Source organism: Fukomys damarensis, unplaced genomic scaffold (genome assembly GCF_012274545.1).
Source record: "Fukomys damarensis isolate Sample0158 unplaced genomic scaffold, DMR_v1.0_HiC HiC_scaffold_12, whole genome shotgun sequence".
Taxonomy (NCBI): Eukaryota; Metazoa; Chordata; class Mammalia; order Rodentia; family Bathyergidae; genus Fukomys; species Fukomys damarensis.
In genome coordinates, this window is record NW_022900924.1 from 40,066,868 (window position 1) to 40,089,210 (window position 22,343).

Below are 22,343 nucleotides of genomic sequence, written 5' to 3' on the forward strand. Positions count from 1 at the left end.
CTCCGGTTTCTTCCGAGCAGTGTGTGTTTTCTTTATACACAAGCCCAGCAATTTAACCGGAAGAAGGCATCTCAGAGAAGCGCTCCAGGGAGAGGGCTGGGAGTGGGGAACAAAATCATGTTGCTTGGGTTTTATGGAGTGTTCACAAATTCTTCCGCACCCCACAATGTCTGCTCTGTAACAAGTTCTCTCTGAAGCTAGCTGGACAGGTTTAGAACTGTGGTGACTGTGAATCACAGCCTATAAGATTGTGGATTACTGAGAAGTAATTGTCAGCCAGCCAAAAATATTTCTAGGCACCATCCCAGGCTGGGAAGTAAACAAGACAGACATGATCCTCACGAACTTAGGATTTGGAAAGTATGAGCAATATGACACAAATGTTTTCCAGCATGATAAATGCCATCAAAGAGAAGTACAAGATGATACAGGAGGGGGCAGGATGTAAGATAAATATCTGTTCTTCCATTTATTTTACTTTATTTTATTTTTTTGGTACCGGGGATTGAACTCGGGTCCTTGCGCTTGCAAGGCAGGCCACCGAACCGCTGAGCTAAATCCCCTGCCCGTCTTCTTCCATTTAGATGTGCCAAGAAAAAAAAAATCTCCCTTTCTTTATTGTCCAAGGGTGCTTTGAGAATGCAAGAGCTTCCCTTCCTTGAATTAGTTCTCATGTCACATGTCTATTCAAGAAATGAAATATGGACACCATTAGAATCTGGTGATTGGGATGCTACTCAACTAATCTGAAATTCATAATTCATGTAAGAAGATCAGCCTTGCCCTTAATAGAGAAGAATTCTATATTCATAGCATAGAAAATGAATTATTAAAGGGGGACATTTAATATATTGGCTATTGGTTCTAAATGCTGTAAGCCCATTCAAAACTTTAAGTGATTTCTTGATTATTCCACTAAATGGAGAACTGGCGTACATATGTATCCAGTGAGGTTGGGTTTAAGTTCTTCCAAAGAACACTGGAAAACTACCATGGTAGAAGTGTGGTTTTCTCAATGTGCAGCTCTGGAATCTGCAGCATCAACTTCATTATTAGCATCCCCTGGGGGCTTCTTAACAAGAACACACTGAATCAGAAACTCCATGTGGAGGCTCCAAGCTGTGGTTCAATAACCTCTGCAAATGATCCTGAAAACCACCGCTATCCTGGTTAAGATCCAAAGTTTGCAATGAGCTCTGGATTCAACTATCAGCTTGACCACTTAGTAACTATATTACATAGAAGACAACCTCTTTAAGCCTGCACTTCCTTATCTGTACAATGGGTCCAATAGTAACTGTATAATTGAAAAGATTGGTTTTTTTTTTTGGTTTTTTGAGACAGAGTCTCACTATGTAGTTGAGACTCACCTGGAACTCACTATGTAGCCCAGGTTGGTCTCAAACTCGCAGTGATCCTCCTGCCTCAGCCTCCCAAGTGCTGGGATTACAGGCATGCGCCACCATGCCCGCATAACTGAAAAGTTTTATGTCAGCATTAAATGAAGGACTTCATTAAATGAAGGACAGTGCAAAGTAAGTACACTGTTTAGAGAGTGTCAGGTGTCTTTTAAAATGAAGGTTTATCTGATTTTTCTCTGTGTTACTGGATTAAGGGGAATAAGTGGCCTTTAATTGTAGGACAAACTAGAGATATATTTATTTTCAATCAAGTGAAATCAAGTAGCAAGTAGATATCAAACTCACTCAGGCATTAAAGCTAGCAGTGTATTTCAAAGACAGGAAAAAACAAATCTCAAAACTAAAATCCATAACTCAGAGATTTCCCTTGGATGCCACATTGGAAGCAAATTGTACAAAGGCTAATGTCAGATAAGGAGGTTCTCACAGTTTCAATTTTTTTCTGGTGTAGGTCTGACCCAAGCCATGCCAGTGACCCAAGCCACGCCAGTGACCTCCTTGTTAATTTGCCAGCTCGGCTAATGTCTGTCTCCTCAGAACACTTTATCTGGAGGGGCCTTGATCATTTCTACCTTCTAGCTTCGTGATTTATGAGTACACTTTTGCGCCTTGCCTAGATGTCACCTTCATGAGACAGGCCTCAAATCTGAGTCATCTTCATACATACTTCTACTGCTACAATCAACTTTTAAACTCTGCAATAGGATCTACATTTCTGCAATGCAAAAGCCAGCGAATGTTTTCAAACCCAAGCAAAAAGATGAAAGAACACACTTCATACTCTTACCAGAATAGACAAGCACTCACGTGAGAAGAGAGACAAGCTGTCATATCTTCTCCAAAGTGAAATCACCTACAAAAAAATGGAAGCAAGTGGACTTTGCCTCCTAGACCCACATGGCAAAAGCACCACTGTTTTTACTAAGTCCTGTGTGATTTCTGGCTGGTGACTTAAACACTTAGAACCATAGGCATGTCCCCACATACAAAGAGGATGGTATTTTCTTGTTTCCTTAAACTTTAAACATGCTAATCAGATCAACAGAAAATTAATCTGTATAATTTTAGAATATAGTGCAGTAGTACATCACATATAAGAGGCACTCAGGTGATATTTGCTAAATAAATACATGAAACAAAAAGGCCTAGAAAGCACTTAACATGGCCAAGTAAGAGGAAAAGAATCAAGCAAATGTAGTGCGGCGACTTACTTATCACTTTCACCTTAGAAGCCAGACATCCGGGCTCTCTCTTACTCAGTAGGGAGGTTGTGTGCAGACTTGGAGAAGCCAGGGCTGGAAAGTCCAGCAGAGCGATGAGTCCAGCTAGGACCTCATCTTCATCCTCGGGAGGGTGCTCAGAGGCTAGAAGGGCCTTCTTGAAAGACGTTATCATTGGCAGCACAGTGTGTTTTCATGAATGAGCCTCATCATTCTTAAATTCCACCTAATGTGTTTCTTTTTCTTAATTTAATTTTTTGAATAGGAATTAAGTTGACATGGCTAAGAAAATACAAAGGTAGCTAATGGAAAATCTTCCTCACACCCTTGGTTTACCCATCTATCACACTTCAGCCTTAAGTAACCACTGTGGTTAATTTTGCACGGGTCCTTCTGGAGTCTCTCCATACTTATACAATCGAACACAGATACTGCATGATTTAGGAACATTTTTTTTTCATCCTTTCAATAGCAAGGGGTAACATCACACCACTTACTCTGTGCTGTACTTTTTCCACTTAATGTGGCCTAAAAATTTTCCTCTATCAATGCGTAAAGTATGACTTCAGATCAGATTTCTCATTTGTGAAGTGGGGCTTGAATTATGTGAAATTATTATATTCTAATTACCTATTAATTGAACAAGTATTATTTATTTAATTTTCCCTATTAAGTTTATTGGTACATTTAAAGCAACAATACAATTACATTTATCATTGGGATCTTATACCTTTATATGACATGTTTGGTTACCCCTGCCCTCCCTTCACCCCTTTCATCCTTCCCTATTTACAAAAACTTTGTTTCCATTTTTTCACATTTTTTCGTTTCCCTTATTTCCTTTCCCCTCCCCTTCCCACTTCCCCTTTAGCCATTTTCGTCCTATATCACACTCTCCATTATACCATTTGAATCTTATTTACACTTTCAGTTGTTCACACCAAAGAAACTATTCGGTATTTACTCAAGTGTGTCCTATTTATTTCACTTAAGAGTATGGCCTTAATGTACACCCATTTTCCTAAAAATGCCTCTAGTTTCTCATTCTTTATGGCTGAGTAGTATTCCATTTTATAGAAAAACTACATCTTTATCCAGCCTCCAGTTGATGGGCATTTGGGTTGTTTCCAAGTTTTAGCTATTACGAACTGCGCTGCTATAAACATGGGTGCACATATATCACTGTGGTGTGACTCTTTCAGTTCTTTTGGAAAAATATGCAGCAGAGGGATGGCTGGGTCAAATGGAACCTCTAATCCTAGCTGTTTGAGGTATCTCCATATTGATTGTCACAGTGGTTGCACCAGTCTGCACTCCCACCAACTATGGAGTTAAACATACTTAAACACGTAGTATGTCCTAGACATTGGGGCCATTGGTAAATGCCAGCACCGATGTTAGTGCTGTACTTGTGGATCTCAAGATTCAGCTGAGCCAGATCCCTCCAGACGGTGAAAATTGTATTAGGAGAGATGTGTGGTACAATGAGCACAGAGCAAGGGCCCAGACCACGTCTGAGCTGTCAGGATAAACAGAGGCAGAGGCATGTGACCTGAGACCTGGAGGGTTTCCAAGAGCCAGGCACAAGGGTTGGGAAGCAATTCTGGCAAAGAAGACAGAGCTTCCTGTCTAAGAAGGGTGGCAGGTGCTGAGAAAGGGAAGCAGCTCACCGAGCACAGCTGACTGCTGAGAGCTTTGGGGAGACGCGGACACGGGCTGCACTGTGCTGTTCAGAGCATGAACTGTTTGTTATGTTGTGGGTGGAGCAAGGGCAGAAATCAAAAGTCTGTGTTACAGACATCTCCATAGCAATTTTGCAAAGAAATTTTTTTGTTTGTTAAACCTAAACTTCGGTTTAAAATCAAACAAAAATTAAAAACTGCATTTGCATTTTGTATGTCTTTTCGTTTTCTTTGAGTAATTAATTTTTATCATATTTATAAAATCACCCATCTGAAAGGAATTGGATGTAAAGACAATAAAACAAAATACAATTTGTCCTTCAGCACAGATTGTGTAGAACTGGGCTAGACTTTGAGAGTGGAAGATTAAAGTTAAAGATTTTGTACACTGTAACAAATGCTCATGTGGCTAACATACTGATTGACAGTTTGAATGGAGGGAAAGAAGTTTGGTTAATGATTTCCTTACTTCAATAATAGTTGAGGAAAATCAATCTAGATGCACTTATAGGAAACAGGATTGTGTGCCTTTGAATGGACTTATGTGTTTTGTTGTCTCCACAGCCTACTTTTTTACAGGGAGAAATTCAATCATGTCTGCCAAATGAAGTTCCAACTGTAATACAGAATAGTCATTCTCAGAGGTGTCAGCCTGCGACCCCAATGGGAGCAGCCATACTTTACCTTTTGGACCCATGATGGGTCCGAGGCTCTCTGTTGCAGGTGAGAGAAGGGCTACCTGCAAACACTGAAGGGAGAATCGTGCAGGACTGGGCCCATGGGGAACATGGCCTTCCAATCCCCTCTTTGACCAGTGTGTAGACGGTGTCTTTAAACCTGGTGAAGACGAGATGGTGGTGGAAGAGGATGGTATTTCAACAGTGGTGAATCTGAATTACAATCTTGATTCTCCAATATTCTGGATTGAATTTTGGGCATGCCTTCATTTCTCACAAGCAATCATCAGTTATCACCAGCAGCTCACAGTTCTGTGCTCGATGTAAACCTCAGTGATTCTTATAAAAATCTAGCAGTCCCTTTTGATGTTCCAGAGAAAAATGAAGGGCGAAGCACTCATACTGATTTTAGCTCATTTCATTGTATCACATGGAGAATAAAACCACTAGAGGGGAAGCCTCAGTTTTTCGTTAAAGGTAATTAAACTCAGCAAAATCACCAAGACCCAGGCTCCAAGCTCCGTAATGCCATTAGCTTTCACTACATTCTCCTTAGCCTGATGACTAAAATTTCTAAGCACTTGTCCCTGTCATTAGAGTGCGTTATGGAGAGTTCAACGGTAATTCTGTCTTCCCTAACCGTTAAATTACACCCAAAGGCAAGCATGCCAAGCCGGCAGGGTGTACACGATAATGACTTATTCCATCAGGTCTGAATAATCTTCTAATGGGGGAAAAAGCAGAGGCAAGGATTACTTGAAACAAGGGATAATCCTAAGTGACATGTTTAGAAATCTTGACTTAAAAAAAAAAAAATAAAAGAATACTGCTAGCCTCCTACAGTTAAAATAAAGTTGCTTCCCTGGTTAACAGCAGGGGGCAGCAGAACAGATCAGAGTGTGTTCTGTGAAAGTAATTTCAAGGATGAAAAATTTGTGATGGAAAAAATCCTCAAAGCACTTAAGAAAAACCTAAGAGTTGATTCCTCATTTTAAATTAATTTTATGAAAGAAGAAAGCTAAATTAAGTCTAAACAGTTTTGTATTTATTTTCATTTCATATTCTATATTGCATTTATTCTACAGATCCCATTGTATGAAGTTGTACTTATGAATTGCAATTGTGTGTGTGTGGGTGTGCGTGCGTGTGTGTTAAAAAGCTGTGCAATTCTGGCAGCATCATAGGGCTAACCCTAATAGTCTGGAGTGGAAAGTAGACACAGGGACGCAAAGGTCAGGCACAGGTTTGCATACTGCATCAGTCCTAGGTTCAAAGAAGTGGAGAGGAACCCATGCGGATGTATAGTAAGCCAGGTCCTATCGAGCCCCTCTACTTCTCCCTCCTCTTGATCTTCAGAGCTGGGACCCTGCATATCTCCAGACCCCCAAGGACATCTGTTCCTAAGCCAACTGTGACTTCAGCCTCTGACACCCTGTCACTCCGCGGGTTTTTCCAGTATTTTGTCCCTGTATTCTATTAATGCCCAATTTTCTGTTCCCATTCCTCTTAATGCTCATCACATCAGGACCAATCTGGAGCTTAAATCACAGACTTCCACAGGAGTCCTTTTTCTTTAAGAGTTTCCATTTCAAAGACAAGATTTCTAGGTTTGAGTTCCCGGCTTTGGCGAGCGCTTGGTCTGCTCTGTCCATGGTCCTCAAAATGTGGTCCTCGAACTAGCAGCTTGAGCTTTTCCTGGGAACTTGTTCGGAAAGCGGATTCTCAGTACCCTTCTCCCCCTCAAACTGCTGAATCAGACACTCTAGCTGGGGGTCAGCAATCTAACCAAGCTCTCTCAGTGATTCGGATGCATGCTGAAGTGTGAGAGTCACTGGGTTCAATCATAAAACTGAATTTCTCTTTTGAATTTTGTTTTATGCTATTAACTGCCGGTACAACCTTCTTTTTCTGAATTCCCTTCCAGCAGCTGTAAGTTCACCTTAAACCTGGACCCAGGCTCCCGGTATGCATAGAACAGCTTCCTGTTGGCAAATGTCAATCTTCTGGAACGCTGGTGTCACCCACTAGGTCCCACAAATCAGCCTCTTGCCCACAACACAAACTGAAGCTGGACATCTGTGTCAACTTCAGCTGGGGTTTGTGGTGAGTGTGAATTTTGTGCTTTGACTGCCTTCCTGAGCTTCCTGTGGATTGACAACTCTGATAGTTGCTCTATCCTATATCTGATCCTTCTCTAACTTACTAGGATAGAACAACCATCTTTGGGTTTGTAATAAGCTATATGTTTTCCAGGTTGCTGGCAACCATATTTGAACAGTTAAAATAAAAGGAAGTATTAGTTTCTGTCATTCAAAGTGGATAATTTTACTCTAAAAGAAGCTTAAATATTTTTTTCTTTTTCTGAAAGACATTTTGTACTTGCTCAAAACTTTCATCATTTTCATCTGTGTTGTGAAATGGAGAAAAAAGAAAAATGTCATCTCCTACGAATGTGAATTTTGAGAAAATAAATAGTATTATTTAAGCACAGCTTCAAATTTTCTTTCAGATAACATCTGTTTGCTTATTTGTCCATTTGCCTGCTAGACAATGAACCCTCTGAGGAAGGAAATTTTGGCCTTGTTCAGTTTTGTATTTACAACCTACAGGATAACAGAAGCTTAGTAAATATTTGATAATGGAATGGGAACCACATATACATGCATAAATCCATTCACACACAAAGTAATTCTATTTCTATAGTTTGTCTGGATTATTAAGTGTCACTAAAATATAAGTATTTTTTTTACATTTAACCAAGATTTAAATGAGTGTCTATTATTATGTTCAAGATGGGGAGGTAGAGTTAATTAGTGTCAGGACTGGGGTCTCTGTCAATGAAGAATTTGGTGCAGCTAATGGCCCGAGGATGCAGACATTTGTCACATGCTAACTGTAGACTTCAAAGAATGTCTATTCAACTCTCATTTTTTTGGATGTAAAAATTGAGGCCAGTAAAGGAAAAGTCAATTTTATAAGGTTATCAAGTTGCCTGGTGGTTGACTTAGAACAGAGAGCGCACATCACATTTCTTAAATTTTGATCTCACAGTCTGTTTTTGAAATAGTTTTTGGTGATTATTTATCATAGTACCACATTGGGAAAGATGACTTTTTCCCAAACACTTTTTTCAAGACTATAAATATCTTTAAAAAATGACAAGATGTTTAAAGCCGTATGCTCTGATATATTTAAATTATCCCATTTCCTTTAAGGGAAACTTGATATATTTTTTTCTAAAAGGGTTGAAAGATGCAACATTTCCAAGGTTATAAATGAAAAATTTCTTGGATTGTGTACAGCCTAATTAACTCAAATGTTAACCAGAGGGTTCCTGAGGTGATTAACAAATTCACATGTATCCTAAATTCAATTTCCTTTCATTTTTACTTACAATGAAAGAAATCTATTTCTTGTTTCTAAAAAGAATTTTAGAAACTATACTATTTTTTCCTCTATCACATTTCAAAGATTAAAAAGAGTAACAGTTGATTTTTGGAGGGTATTTTGTTTAGGAATTCAAATTATTGAATGCATATGGCTTTTTGTCACTGATTTCACAGCTAGTTATTTTTGTTAATGATAAAATTAGAAAACAGCAAAGATATCCACTGTAGGATGTGTATCCAGTCTTGTTTAGAGTTCTAAAATACTGAAAACAACTTTAAAATCCATATATAGGGGGCCTGGGGAGGTAGCTCAGAGGTGCCATGCCTGTCTCGAAAGTGCAAGGTCCTGAGTTTGATTCCTGGTACCATACACACACACACACACACACACACACACACACACACACACAATCCATATATAGAGGATCTGTTATGTATGTTATGATCATCCATAAAACAAAGTGCTATGTAGCTATTTAAAAAGAAATCAGAGGGACTGAAGTCTTTCTAGATCATAGGGAGAAGGGGGGAAAAGGTAGGATTCAAAGTTTCAGCTATAGTATGACTTATTGATAAAATTGTGTGTGTATTTGTGTGTGTGTGTGCGTGTGTGTGGTGTGTGATGACAGAGATGTGTAAGAATGTTTCTTAGAATGTAGTTTGTAGCAATTATGTTGCATGGTGAATTGAGGCTCTTTTTATTTTGTTCTTTATGTTTGCTAAAACTTCATACATAAGCAGGTAAAAGCTTTATCATGAGAGAGAAACTCAAAGGGCCTATCTTCATATTTTAAAGAAAATGAAGCTGAGTAGTGTTTTGATATTGCCAAATTCTGTTTTATGATATTTTGAGGAATAGGTATCAGCAAATGCATTAAGACATTTGCAAATTCAGAAAGGTTAAGGTTTCAAATGCCATTTGATTCAATTCTTATTTCAAGTTGAGAAATAAGGTTTAACTTAAGTTCTGTCTACATTCTCAACTTTTAAAGTTACCTTTGGTGAAATAGTTCACAGACTTATTTTCTAAACTGGTGAATAAAATTATGACTGTGATGTGAAATATGTTTTGAAAGATGATGTATCAAAAATATGATGTTTGAAATACACACACACACACACACACACACACACACACACACACACACATATATATATATTGTGGAGGGGTTAAATCATGCCTTGCATACTTATCATTTATTTGTGGTATGAATACTTATAATCCACTCTCTTAGCAATTTTTAAGAACACAATATATGGTCATTAACCGTGGTCACTACTTTGTACAGTAGATCTCTTGAGCTTACATTCTTTTTATCTAGGTGGACTTTGGTATCCATTAATTGATACCTGCCTGATCTTCCCCAGCCCCATCTCCTGGCAACCACAATCCTACTCTATGCTTTTAGAAACTAGTTTTTTGAGATTCCACATGTAAGTGAGACCAGGTGGTCTTTTTGTGCCTGGCTTATTTCACCTAACATAACAGATGACCCCAGACTCTTCTTTATCTATGTATGTCTTGTGTTGTTTTCAGTAGTGGTGGCTGTTTGGACCACATCTATGTATTTCTCCTGCTCATGTAACCAGTGACTCATGTTATCAGGAAGCCTAAGGTCAGTGGTGGAAATAACCATGGCCACCTGCTGCGTAATTACTATGTGCATATGCACCTTCCACATAGGCACCGTCACCCACAGCCCCAGCTGATGCTGCCAATGCTGGCACTTCCGAGAGCTTGTCTCTGATGAAACGACTGGAGGTAATGGAGCAACATAGAATTTTCTTTTTAAAAAAATCTAATTTCAACACCAGGGAAATATCTATTACTAAAACGCAAGCACTTCACATGCATTTTTCACTGAAATTAGAAACTAGACTGAAATTTGAACACTGATACAAATGGAACTTGAACACTTCTATTTAATTATGTTGCAGGTTTTTCCTTTTCTTATTTCAAGCCTGCATGTGGTGTCAGGTGACTGAGGGGGCACGTGGCAGGAGCTCAATAAACCTTTGTTGGAGTGAATGTGGTTTAATTTTACCTTGAACTTTTGTGAGCTTCAGCGTCACCTTAAGAACCCTACCTTAGAGATCCGCATAGTAGTTCTTTGGGGAGCTGAAATTTGCTGCTAGGTGGAGTGGGGCTGCTGCTTTCAGAGCCACCTTGAGTAGCACTACCTTAGATGTTAATTGGTTTCCTATATTTCTAATACTTGAGACCTTGAGCTGTGACTCATGCTGACATGACTGATGGAAAAAGTATACTTCCCTAACTGGGAGAGGTTGTTCCAGTACCCAGAAAAATCGAATGAGGCACAAAAAGAAGAAGGGGATATTCTCTTAGTCCAACCAGGAGGATCTGCTAAATGTGCCCTGGCAATGGTTGGGCATAGAAGACGCTCTGGCCCGCCTGCTTTCACACCCAGTCCGCACTGCATCTATCCAGACCGAGCAGGTTGGCACACAATGTATGCATATGAATAACTCCTACTCCGGAAACTATTCTACAAGTATTTGTAATAGAGGACAATTTACACATACATACAGTACATTTATGTGCAAACACACATGGCAATGTCTATGCATACATATACAGAAGGAAAATTGAAAGACTGTGTGTACCGAGCCAGGGTTTAGGCTAAATGTTTGTTGAATAAACCAAGCTATTTAGGGAAAAGAAACAGAGAGAGTTAGCATTTATTAAGCTTCCATTATGTACCATGCACCATTAAGAAATTTCACACACATAGTCTCAGTAAATCCTTAGCACAAATGACATGCCAGGATCTTTACTAGGATCTTTTCTCTGTTGATGAGGTTTCTATATCTCAGAGGTCCAAACAACTTAGTAAAAATAAAGTTACTGAGTAGCAGACCTGGAATTTGAATTCAGTTACATTTGTTTTCAAAGTTTTCATTCTTTCCACTATGTTTCTAATGATTCAATAAGGAACAAATAAAAATTATTTAACCATAAAATACTATTAAACTATCAATTTGTATTCCATAGCTATTTATTATCATGACTGTGTGGGTTTTTGTTGTGCAGGCAAAAGGCTAATACTCTAATTGTGTGGAAACTACTACCTCTAAAATATTGATTGCCTGGTGTGCTTTCTTAACATTTGTTTTACTAGTGTATTCTCATAAATTAAAGTCACTGTGCTTGTGTGCCTTCCAGTTAGAAATGGTCAGATGACAATTTTATAGCATTTTGGATTGCAAAGGACCAGATTTTGGCAGAAGTGTCCTCACCCTCCCTGAATCAAATCCAGAAGAGAAACCAAGATTATAAAAGTCCTGTGTGATTTTGTTATTATATGAAATGGGGCAGTAGAGGGAACAGTTGAGGTGAGATTTATCTGAGCCCTAACTTATATTAGAAAACACACAATCATAGCCATAAAACAATATTTTTGAAGTATTGGGAAATGATACTATATAATGTTATATGAAAAAAAATAGTAGAATCAAAGTGTCTATGTAGTATGACTTCAAATAAAGAAAGCCATGTATATATAGGAGAAAGATTTAGAAGAACTATAACAAAATAGTAATGATGGCTCTGTTTGAAATGTGCTTCTGGGTTATTTTTGCTTTCTTTTTAAAACTTGAATCTATTTTTGTTTATTTTCACCATTAGCATATATTATTTTAATACCAGGAAATTAATAATTATATAAATATATAAAATATTAAAATTATCTAACTATGTATAATATATATATTTATAAATATATATATTTAAAGTTAAACCTACTGAGTACTTTGCTCTTAAAGTATGCAGGAAGTAACAACTATTTTGGGAGCTAGCACAGTTGCCCATCTTGTGAGTGTGTGTGTGTGTGTGTGTGTGACAGAGTGGGGGGCATAGGGTAGTGATGATGTTGGGAATGAGCCAAACAGTTCCTTATTGTTGACATTTTTTCTTGTCATTTTTCAAGAACACAGATTCAGGTTCCCATGCTGGCAAAAATACCTGACCACCTTTCAAGAAGAAAGCTGCTAATAACACATTTTACACGAAATCTACCTAGAAGGGAAGTGTCTGTGGAAGGGAGAATTTACCTCCTGCATTCTCAGAGGATAAAGTGAATTGATTATCCAAATAAGATATTCCCTGGCATTAGGAAGCATTAGATATTATTACTGAATCAAAGGAAGCTGCTTTTGGTTTCAAACTTAAGCTTTGGATCTAATGATTTTCTCTCCTAGGTAACATTTTTTTTTCCTGTTAATTTTCAGAAAAGCCTTCAATTTTTCAAAAGAAACTGCCTCTCAACTAATTAGACCTTGCTAGGAGGGCTGCACACAGTAATGTGTAGGTACCCTTCAGAGGAGAATGGTCAGGGCGCCACGGGCCTCTCTCAGAACCCAGTTTCCACGAGCGATGAGGAGCAAAGTTTATAGGGTTCTTTAGCTATCAGATTTTTTTCTGTGTGCTGCCTGTGGAATTATCTCCAAAGGCTGAGCCTCTACTGCAAGGCTACCAGCATTTTCTTTAGCTCTGAGGTATGGGTTATATTTCTGACAATGAAAGAAAAAAAAACGAGAAAATGAAAACATGGAAATAAGGTGTTTGTAAATGGGGAGGGGAAGAGGGGGTGAAGGGAGGGCAGGGACAAGGGGAAAAATGAGAACCAAGACCTGTCTTGTAAAGGTACGAGATCCCAGTAATGAATGTAATTGTACTGTATACCTAAAATGCACTGTATAACTAAAATGTACCAATAAACTCAATGAGAAAAATGATGTATGTTAAGTATATATTAAAATTTTAAAAATTTGTAAAAGAATACAAAGCTTTCAAATAAATGATCATATAGTTTATACATTCAAATTAAAAAAAAGTAAGTGGACTATACCTGACCACTTGCATGATACCACAATTTACTCTCATTACATGTTTATGTTCTCGGTATAGAACTAACATTGGACTGGATGAGGTTATTGAATTAATTTGTACTGAAATGAAGTCTGTGGCATATTAGAGTTACTTGATCAACAAACACAGATCTATGCTAGAAATCCCCCCAACACTTACTAATATACAGGCTAGCCCACCACCTTTTTCCCCATTAAGTTCAACACAGTTCACATGCTAAATAAGGCACCTTGGTTCCTAACTTGGATGGATGAGAGGTTAGAAGGCATTTTCCCCTCAAAATTGTGCATCTGCACAAAACGTGTTCAAATCCGGTCACTCTGGAGAGCCAATGAGAGTTGTCTGTTATAATTAGATCACCACTATTTAACACCTTGATAGGTAGGGGGAATAGCATTTCTAACACAACTGTCTGCATCCGTTAGGATGCGCTTTATAAGGTTCATTAACATATCCACATAAAATAGAAGTTTATGGGGTAAAAAACCACAAAGAAACACAATGAAAAAGGTGAACATTTTAAGTGGGGCAAATATACTTCCACCGTAGAACAGCTTCAAGGAGGAGTTGTGTGTGTAAGGTGAAAGCCTTTTTTGGAGTGTTTCAACTTTTTGGACAGTGGAAGTCCCTTTCAGAAACTTCATGCTTCATTTTGCAAAAACTCTCAGACCTGCAACTGTTTCTTCCTGCAGGGTGTGAGACCAGTGCTGGGCTGTCTTAAGCCATTAGACCCCAGTCTTAAATCTCTTCTGCAGTTCAGCCGACTGTCACCTATTTATTGCATTAGAGGTTGAGTTCCGAGGCAGCAATTGTCAGAAGTGTTTTCTTCACAGGGACCATAAAGCATGAGCCCTAAAAGGATGGCTTGCTTTGCAAAAGGCTCAGGGACTGCGGAAAAGCTTGTTCTGTGGTGTTGAAACTATGCTCCATTTGACATGGTGCCATTTCAATTCCTTTGGGAAATTCACTGCATCTAAGAATTAGAGTTCAGTTTTCTTATCTAAACACTAGGCTTTCTAAATGGCTTTCTTTTTATGGGAATGGGAGTACTAGATTTTTTTTTTCTGAATGAGTTTCCTTTAAAATGAAGGTGTTTGCAAGAGAAACCAGGAGTGAACAGCTTTGAAAAACAGGACTAATGCCTCTCCCAAGAAACCGTTGCTTATAAACTTGTAGTCCGATGTTTCTCACAGGGTACTCCTTGGACCAGAAAGACTTGCATCCCCTGAGAACTTGTTAGAAATGCAAATTCTCTACTGGACCAGAAACTTGGAAGGTGAATCCCTACAATGTGTTTTCATGGGCATCCTTGAAGACTTAAAGCAAGATATTCAGAGGATTCAGAAGACCAAAAATAAAATGTTAGGCTTTGGGAATTAAAGCTTCAATGGTAGTCTGAAAGAAGTGGAGGCTTGGGCTTCAGGTCCTGATGCAAATGCCTTTCTGGGTTAACCACATGCACATCTGGACTGCAGGAGACCCTTGACTTTACAGTCCACTTAGGGTCCTCCTTTCTATAGGAGCAGGAAGTCAAATGAATTGACAATTCACATTCCTAAACCCCTTTTGTTACCCAGGTAATAGGTGCCCGGGCCAGGGAGAGGTTATATTTGTGCCGAGTAGCCCCTACTCCCCAGTGAGTGACTGGGGAGGTCTGAGTGACCAGATTTCCTTAAAGTGGCCTCTCATAGACATAGTTAGCAAGCACTGACTGAGAGAATGAATGTGTTCATAGCATTTTTTTTGGGTCAATTAATCACCTACTAGAAAAGCAGGAATGAAAATAAAATAAAAGTGTTATGATGACAGCCACGGGCCACGAGCCGTCCATGAGCATGTCTGCAAAACACTTGGTATTGTGCTTTCTCAGCATTTGACAAGATGTGCAATTTTAAATTTCTTCGCAGCAGAATTTCAGGGAGAGTGATAGGTACCTATTTACTTTTTTGGATACCAATCAGTGCAAGGCACCTGATTTTGTGCGTGTGAGACAGCTGGTGGTGAGCATAAGTTAAAAAAAAGCAATGGATGGGAAGAAAGCATGGGATGGCGATACACGGAGAGGGAGAGAGAGGTGGGGGAGAGGGATAGTTTTACAAGGGGGATGAATCTACAGAAGGCTTTTGAAAGGCTTTCTGTGTGAGGTGCTGCAGGATTCCCTCAGGCAGCACTGCCAAGGAACTTCACTAATGATCTACAGTGTTCTTCAAAGTTGATGGCGTCTGGCTGACTGCGGTCTCTTTGAAATGATACCCACTTCGACTGGCCCGTGAGGGGCTCCCGTCGCACACTGCGCTCGGAATATGCCACACAATGTTCATTTCCCTTTAAGGGAACAGCAACCTTTCACTTTGTTTTTGCTCTGTCTGGACCTTTAGAGTGAGTGAGAACCCCTTAAACACAATATGAATTTGAACCCACAGACTTAGAGAAATTGCTGCTTAATTTATCGAAGATAAGGAGCTCAATACATCCATTCAGTAGTGTGGGTTCATTATTTTAATTCAAAATGATCATCTTCTAGTACCTAAGGAGAAGTAAGATATCTGCTGCAATGTTTAGATGATTCAAAATTTAAAAATTAGGACTGTGTACTCTATATCCTACAGCAGGGTAGGCTAAAGGCAGGCAAGATGAAGAAGATGTAATCAGTGGTTCTGTATGTCAAGAAGATTGAAATATAAAAGTAGTGGCTGACATAGTGGATAAAATACAGTGTGAAAATGACACTGACAGAAATAAGATTTTAAGAAATAATCAGGATTTAAAGAACCACTTATTACTTATTGCATGCTAAGTACTGCAGTAAAGTTTTTAGCAAAACAATTGTTTATTTACTTAATTTGTTTTTTGGGGGGAAGTACTGGGGATTGAACTCACGTTCTTGTGCTTACAAGGCAGGTGGCAGCACCACTGAGCTAAAATTGTGATAAATATACAGAACATAATTTAATTTTAGTCATTTTAAGTGTAGACAATTCCAGGGGCATTATACACACTCACAAGGCTGTGCAATTGTCACCTTTGTTCAGGTCCCACAACGTTTTCATTTTCCCAAACTGAAAGTAGAACCATTAAATAAGAATTCCCCATTGTCTTCTCTTCTAGCTCCAAATTCTTCTTGAACTCGACTGCTCTAGGCACCTTAGGCAAAAGCAGCCACACAGTGTTTGTCCTTTTGTTTCTGTCTCATTTCAGTTAGCAGGGTGTTATGGTAAAAGTTTAGCACACAGCGCTTCATGTAGCACTCACAGTAACTCTATCAGGTTGGTAGCATTTTCTTCATTTTACCAAAGTAACTGAGGATTAGAGAAATTGCTTGCTCACAAATCACAGCTCATAAGTAGCATAGCCTGGATTTGAACCACAGTCTGTCGGGCATCAAAGCCCAGACTTCCAACCATAATGCTAATTATTCTGACAGGAAAGAGGAGGGAGCCAGGGTAGTTAAACAAACAAACAAACAAACAAACAAACACAGCTCACCCTAGCTATAGAAGTAGAACATCTCTGTGTCTGAAAATAAGATTATTGAAACAGCTCTTTCAAAGAGAAGGTTAGCAGAAGAAAGACAGTCTGAATCTAAGTGCCACTTAGAAATAAATTTGTTGCTGTATGTTTATGCTTCTACAAGCCTATTTATTAAAACATCCAAGAACACGTTCATTTGCCTGAAAATAAAACTGTGACAGCTTTTTTCTGCGTCTGCTCCGAGCAAGCAAGCCCTCATTGTCCTCCGAGATCTCCTTTCCAGGGCTGCTATTTCCTTTGTTTTAATTGTTCTAGAGCACTTTGCACTTGCAGCCTGAGCAGTACCTCCTCGATCTGGGCACACATCTCTGCACACATCAGCTGCTGGGAGAAGAACGTGTGCACAGTTCCCCAGGCAATGACAGCACAGCGGAGATCACAGAGGGAGGGGTGTGCTGGGTGGAGACCTCTGCCTTCTTTACCTTTTGCACGTGCCTGAGGTCTCCAGATCCTGTGCAAGGCTGCTTGCTGCACTGGCTCTTAATATTCAGAGATAAATCCTCTCCCCTTTGAATCTTCTAGAACATGTACGATAAGATGAGCTACAACAGCACCCAAAGGACACAGCTGTTGATCTTTCTTTCATTCTCTATTCTGTAATTACAGGTCATGTGACGGGAAGAGCAGAATATTTTGGTGTCAGGAGGCACAGGTTCCAATTTTGGCTCAGCTACTTAGGAGTTTGTGTGTCCCTGAGTGAAGTCCTAATGTTTGATGAACGTCAGTTTTCTCATCTGTAAAATGGGGATATACTAATATTGACATCCAGGTTGTTGTGTAGCAATCAAGTGGTTTAACATATATCAAAGCACTTGAGAAAGTAAAGAGCCAAACAATAGTTGATTATTTTATACTATATTTAATTTTAGAACCAATCTTAATTTTCTACTTAGGGTGCTTGAAGTTTGCTCTGGCTTTGAAGCGAGTACCTTTATATTACACTGGTGCTGTTGTGTAATTTGCATGGCACAAGCACTCATGGGATGCCCAGTGGTCACCTTGACACTGGGAAAACAAATGATTTCATCTCTTAACACAGAGATCTCCAAGCCAATACTAATTCCTTACATAAATGAATGAATTGCCCATTTGTTGCACAATGAATCACATCTACTTCCTCATTTCCTAAAATGAAATCATCTAATGAATTGGATGAATGAAGATGAAAGCTGACTTTCAATTCATTTATTCAGAGCATTTGAATGTGTAACAATTAGCCTGCAGTCAATTATTGTGAGAAGAACAGAAACTCGAGTTCCATGAGTTGGAAGCTTTGCTACAGTATTTAGACATGGAACACAGATTTCTGCTCATGGGAAGCTAATCCTCTGGGAAGCTGAGCAGTCTGGATTCTGTAAGCAATGCTTTTTCTACCACGTGGTGGAGAATCACAATAAGCAGATGAAGTGGTGAGTGCTAAGCATGTGACATCTGTGGCCCACTGCTGTCACTGTATGAGAGAGAAAAACAAGGCTTGAATTCTTACATGGGCAAGCCAGACAAAGGTCTCTTGAAGGGCTCTGCCACAATACTCAGTACAATGCTTAATTCTGTCAACTGTGCCCGATCTTCTTTTCCCTTTTCATAACAACTCTTCAAGAGCCCTGGGCAAAATGGAAGGAAATGAAATCCATCAGGCTTCCTAGCAAAGCTGGGTAACTCAGATATTTAGGATAAGTGATACTTAAGGGACATTTTTAACAAACTTGGTAGAAGAATACATCCTCCCAAAGAGACTATCACGACTGCAAATGTTTATAAACGTATATCACAATCAAATTATAGTTGGAATTTCTGGTCGCACAGATTACTTTTCAACGCAACATCAGATCATTACAATGTTACCAGGAGCCATTCCAAATTTTAGGGAGCAGAGAGAATACATTACACATTTTAGAATGTGCACCCCTGAGTTTCTGTTGGAAGAGACACTCTTAACTCAGATGGAAGCAGGCTGTTATTTCAGATGCATGAAAGATGAGAGGCTTATTCTCAACTTTTAAAGAATATAATTTAATTCAAGCATCAAGACCCTGTGGTCTTCTCTAGAAAGGATTAGGAAGTCTGGGGACTTGAGTTGAAATCCAGTCCTGGACACTCATTTTGATTAACCTTTCGGTCTTAATAGTTTGTCACCTATGAAAACAAAGTTAAAAATAGCTATGAACAGGGCTGTCAGAATGACCAAATGAAGTCTCTGGCAAAGCCTGAGATGGACTGGCATGTACCAAGATCTCAATGATAAGTGTCAGTTTCTTTTCCCTTCACTCCCTTTTTCTTTAGTTCAACAGTTTTATTTAAAATTATCATTCCCCTTAAAATGATCATATGACTTTCCTGCTACCGAGTTTGTAAATCAATTCTTGTAAATCATGTGAGAGTTCAATTTATGTCTACCTTGAGGGACTTTTAGCAGTCATCTATTGTGGTTCAAGGAAGGAACACAAACATAGATTGAATACCTCCAGCACACTGAAGAGTTTCCCATAACGATCTGCAAGCTTCGTTTTTAAACAGCAGAAACAGAAACCACAGAAATAAAGTGAAACGTGAGATCATAAAACTAGTAAGAAGCATCATCAGGGCTTGACGTCAGATCTTTCCAGCTCTCCCTTTATGTCCTCTTCACGGAGGCTGCCTTTCAGTATGTTTATTATCATATCACTGATCTCCAAGTCCTGCTTGAAATGAGAATAGCAGTGCAATGCTCAACACTCAGACGTCTTCAATTGCACGGTCTGCTTTGGACACAACAGAATAAAAAAAAAAATCAAAGCCAATTTGCAACTGCTTCTCTCATGGTCTAACTATAGCTTTCATCTCCCATCTCCAGTACTGGGAAGGGACTGGAAGAATGCATATTCTTATCTTGCTCTTTCTTGGCGTGGTTGGAATAGTGTTAAATGGCTTAAAGGTTGAGCACAGGGACAGGAGGGATAGGGCAGATTTCCTGAGTGATGACTCGGGTTTCTGAGTCGGTGTCCCCACTGAGGGAAAATATTTGAAACAAATGAGAAGCACACATTTTATTTCCTGGTTGAAGTCCTTTCTTTGTCAGGTAATATCCTGCATCTTCCAACAGCTTCCTTAATCTAAGTCTTCATCTCTTAACTGAGGTAAATGATACCTACCTTTCAAGCTTGTGATGTGTTAAAGCAATAGTATATATAAACTTGCTAGCATGTTTCCAAGTTACTTGGTAAGACTGTAGCTTTTGTGATAGGTAAGCTTATTTATCAGCCTGATTGGATTGAAGGCTCCCAAGCAATTAGTAAAGCACACTTCTGACTGTGTCTGGGTGAGTCATGGAAGTGTGACCTTGTGTATTATATCTGATCCCTCATTCCTTCCTCTCTGGCACTGTTCCTCTGTTCTCCTTCCTGGCCACCATGGACTAAATAGTCTTGTTCAACCACTGCCTTCTACCATGATGCTCCTGCCTTGGACCCACTTGACCATGGACTGAATCTCCAGAAAATGTGAGCCAAATTAAACCTCTTCACCTTTAAATTGTGAACATTTGGTACCATGCGCCAGCAAAAGGGAAGCTCATACAGCCTCCACCATGGAGGGTCTATACCTGGAAAGCTCCCAGAGTCTAGCAGGGTGCCTGGCACATTCTGAAATCTCAAGAAATGTTTAGCACATTTGTACACAGGAAAACTTTTCCTTAGGGGAGCTGCTGATATTTATTTAGCTGCATACATGTCTTCCTGGTGTCCACAAAGCAGCAAGTTCCTTGGCTTGGCAGCTCTGACAGGAAAGTCTATAAAACATTCACCTTCTTTAACTTCCTTCTATTAGTTTCAGTTATGCTGCTCAAGGCCACACAATATATTTTCTGGTTCTACTAGGTAGTTGCAGAGTGAAAATTCATGAGTTATTTTTCAAAGCTGGAAACAAGAACAAGACTAAGAACTGGTAGCCCTCAAGCCAGATTCAGTGTATAGATAGGCACATTATGTTTCATCTAGGGTTCTCGTTTTGTGACCCACGGCAAGTGGAAAGAGCAAGTGTTCTGAAGTCAGAATGATTTGATCGACTGGAATCCAGGCCCTTGTGGCTTCATAATACAGGGTTAGTGAACTAAATTATATGAATCATAGTTTCCTCAATGGTAGGCAGACTGCCCTCAACTGCCTTCAAGACTGCTGTGCAAATTAAGAGAAATAAAGAGGCCAGACCTTGCAAGAGGCTACAGCAGGGACTTAAGGAATCTGAATTCACTGAACAATAGCCCTCATCTCCCAACTGAAAATCCTTGTTTGTTACAGGTCAAACGTGAAGACTGAAGAAACAATATATCAAAGATGGAGAAACGATGTGAGGAGAAATTAGAAGTGGGATAAGAACATCAAAGGGAGAAGAAGAGCAAACTGCTAATTCACAAAGCACACAAAGACTCCTAACTGTGAGCAGTGTAGGGAACAGGGTTTTGAGGACTCCTGAGCAGGCAGAAGCCGAGTGCGAGGTGACCCAGAGCTGAAACCAACAGACCAATTAAATCAGAGTCCTTAAAGGAGGAGCCCAGAAAGCAGTATTTGAAAAAAAAAAAAAACTTCCAATTATTCCAGGGCACATCCCTTACTGAGAACCAGGAAGCCTGACACAGTAGTGTACACCTGTAATGTCAACACCCATGGCGTCTGAGATAGGATTGCAAATTTAAGCCCAGCCTAGACAACTCAGTGATTTAGACCTTGATTGGAAAAACAAAACAAAACAAAACAAAACAAAACAAAAAACTGGTTAGGGAGTAGCTCAGTGTGAAGGCTCTTGGAGTTTGGTGGGGGACCCAAGAACCAGAGGTTTCCCTCTCAATACCGCACGCACCTGCATATCAGAACACTTCCCATCAGTGGTGGCAGTTTTTCCTGGTTCCAGCTTCCTGATGACCCAGGGCCCACCTCTCAACAGTATGAAACAGAGCTATAATATGCATCGCGTTTTGAACTGGTGAAAAGAGAAGCACCAGTGAGCACTGTTTGATGTGTATTTATTAACTCTGTGGGCCAATGTCAGTAGCAGTAGGTATATACTGAGCAGTCTGGCTACCTGGGGTTTCTAGTATAAGAGAAATTATCCCCTCACTTGGGTAATTTCCAAATGAATAGAAGCTCTCACATTAATGAACGGGGCAGTAATGGCAAATCCCTTATCAAGGCCCTGAGAGTGTACTCATCTAAGAACCTGGTAATAGTCTTTCTCATTTTTACAGACTGTATTTATCTATTAGAAGTAGGGTTAGAATTGTTTAAGTATTAAAAGATGATACAAAAGGGTTTAATTAGATTCTTAAAAGATAGCATATAATAATGATGAGGATGATTCTAGGTACCATTATTTGAATAATAACTATGTTTTATAGTATAGTAATAATTAAATTGCATAATCATTGTTATTATAGTTACCATTAATTGCATACCCATTATGTGCCAAGAATACATTATTTCAAATCCCCACATCAACTGCAGAGAGATAGGTATGATTCTCTGGCTCATTCTTTTTTTTTTTTTTTTTTTTTTTGTTCCGGGG

At 39.3% G+C, this 22,343-nt stretch overlaps 1 protein-coding gene across 8 annotated transcripts in view; it reads right to left on the minus strand.

Annotated features, from left to right (window-relative positions):
* Window positions 1-22,343, minus strand: part of Pex5l (peroxisomal biogenesis factor 5 like) — a 217,273-nt gene that overhangs the window by 109,801 nt on the left and 85,129 nt on the right. The window lies entirely within an intron of this gene.